Source organism: Nannospalax galili, unplaced genomic scaffold (genome assembly GCF_000622305.1).
Source record: "Nannospalax galili isolate Female #2095 unplaced genomic scaffold, S.galili_v1.0 scaffold768, whole genome shotgun sequence".
NCBI classification, from domain to species: Eukaryota; Metazoa; Chordata; class Mammalia; order Rodentia; family Spalacidae; genus Nannospalax; species Nannospalax galili.
Window position 1 is genome coordinate 4,613,843 of NW_008360317.1, and position 3,113 is coordinate 4,616,955.

The window sequence follows — 3,113 nt, forward strand, 5'->3', positions numbered from 1 at the left end:
GCATGATGGCAAACACTCATGATATACAAATGAATTAAAAATTTTTAAAAAATGTATAGATTTCATGTTACATATACTTCAATGCAACTCAGTTAAAATTTTCTACTTTTAAAAATATTTTATTTATTATTTTATTTTATGTGTATGATCATATTGCCTGCCTGTATGTAAGTGCACCCATGTCATGCAACGCATGCAGTGGACGGAAGAAGCCATTGGATCCCCTGTTACTGGAGTTACAGAGAGTTGTTAGCTGCCATGTGGGTGCTGGGATTCAAACCTGGGTCTTCTGCAAGAACAATCAGTGTCCTTAACTGCTGAGATATCTCTCCATATGTATATATGTATTATATATACATATGGTACATATACATGGCTATAGAGGCCAAAGGTCGATGTTGGGTTTTTTCTTCAGTCACTCTCCACATTAATCTTTCAGACAAGGTGTCTTGCTAAACCTGGAGCTCATCCATTCAGCTAGACTGACTGGCCAGCGAGCCCCAGGAATCCTCCAGTCTCCACTACCCTAGCACTGAGATTATAGGTATGTGCTATCACATCTGGTTATTTATGTGGGTGTGGAAATCTGAATTTGGGCTCTCATGCTTGGGCAGCAAATACTTTACTGATGACGCCATCTCTCCAGCTCCTATAAATTGTCATTGTATACCATTTTGTTCCAACCTTAGCATCTTAATTTAAAAAAGCACTGGTGAACTGTTTTCCTACTAATTTTGAGTTACTGTAAAATGTACAAATTCTGCCAGCAGTTCAACACTTAAATAGATTAAATCATCACTGACACTTGGTAGATTTCAGATAGTGAAAATAACTAAAATAATTAGTGCAGTATACTGAACTGATCAACATAAAGTGGAATTTGAAAAACCTGGCTGCAAGATTGTTACTAACGGTATAGTGGCTCTGATCTCAGCAGATTGCCAGAGTGCCAAGTTCTGGCCTCCCTCTGGCAGAAGGCCCGAGAACACAGGGGACTGCCTGAGAGGCCCCAGATCCTGCCTCCACATGGTGGTGAGCATCCCCTAAATGTGCCATACCCATCCCCCTATCTGGGACTTTGTGAGGCCCCTCCCAAGGCCCCAGGGCAGATCTGGCTTTGGTAGGCTAAGGCTGAGATCCTAGCAGACAGCCTGAGAGGGTGAGTTTCAACCTCCATTGGTGTAGTGGCTCTGATCTCAGCAACACCACCAGAGAGTGCCAAGTTCACACCTAGGGGCTGAGAATGCAGGTGACTGCCTGAGAGCATCCAGATCCTGCCTCCACAGTGGTGAAGGAAGCCCGAGTGTACTTGACTGGAACCTGACTTGGGCTTCTGTGGGTTGTCCTGAATAGCTGATCTGAAGCCATCAGTTCCCTCCAAATTAAACCTGAGAGAACCTGAACCCTGTACAAACCAGCTTTACATAACCAATAAAGAAAGGATCTAGGCACCCAGATAATACAAACAGAAGCATACTTCAACTTAATTCTCATATCAGAATCATAAACAACAAAAGAAATTCACATGCCAAAATCACAACCAAAGAATAATAAAATGGAAAGCCAAAACATTACATCCACACCAAATTCCACTCTTCTACCAATCTTGTAGAAGAGTTCTACAAGGAGAACCGCCTATAGATAACCCAGGACACTGAATTTAAAAGAACAGTCATGAACATGATCAAGGAATTCAATGAATTTAAAGAACACACGAACAAACAAATCAAAGAAATAAAAGTAGATAGGGATAAACTTCTGAATGAATTCACAAAAGAGATAGAAACATTGAAGAAAACTCAGGCAGAAATGAAGAAGGAAGTGCAAAACTCAATAAGTCAATTTGAAACAGGGGAAAGCCTCCCTGCTACAATGAATGAAGTGGAAAACAGAATATAAACACTGGAGGATAAAGTTGAAGAATTGGACCACTCAAGCAAAGATTATGGAAAAATTTTTTTAAAAACACAGGAATGGAATATGCAAGAGATCTGGGACACCATGAAAAGACCAAATCTATGGATCATAGGAATAGAGGAAGGAGAAGAATTTCAGGATAATGATATTGACCAGATCTTAAACAGGATTGTGGAAAAGAATTCCCAAAATTAAGGAAAGACATCCCCATACAAGTACAGAAAGAACATAGAACACCAAATAGGATCAGAAAAGACACTCCTCATGACATATCATAGTAAAAATACTAAATGTACATAACAAAGAGAGAATACTGAAAGCAGTAAAAGTAAAAGTCACAAGCAACAAGTCACATACAAAGGGAAGTCCATCAGAATTAGAGCTGACTTATCAATGCAAACTATGAAAGCCAGAAAACCCTGGACCAAGGTATTTCCAGTTCTACAGGACAAGAGATGCCAGCCCAGAATACTTCACTCAGCAAAAATGTCTATTATAGTTGAGGGGGAAAGAAAAATCTTCCATGACACAAATAGCCTGAAAGAAGACATGTCCACCAAACCAGCCCTTGAAAGAATACTGGAAGCAATACAGAGAGCAGAGAGAGAAACAACTATACCCCAGGGGCCACAAAACAAAATAAATAAAGATATAATCAAGAAAACACAAAATTGGACAGAGAGCACAAACACCAATCAAAACAATGACAACCAATACACATCTTTCAATAATAACCTTAAATATCAATGGACTGGACTCCCCAGTCAAAAGACACAGGCTAAGTGAATGGATTAAGAAACAAAATCCATCTCTTTGCTGCCTGCAAGAAACACATCTCACCTTCAAGGACAGGTACTACTTTAAGGTAAAAGGATGGAAAAGAATATTCCAAGCAAATGGCACTAGAAAACAAGCAGGGGTTGCAATTCTAATATCTAACAAAATAGACTTCAAAGTAAAACTAATCAGAAGAGATAAGGAGGGTCACTTCATTCTGATCAAAGGAACAGTTAACCAAGAAGATATTACAATCCTTAACATATATGCACCAAATTCTGGTGCACCCAAATTCATAAAAATAATACTATAGGACTTTTAAGACACAGATTAACTCCAACTCAGTAATAGTAGGAGACTTCAATACCCCACTGTCTCCACTAGATAGGTCAACAGGGCAGAGAGTTAACAGAGAGACA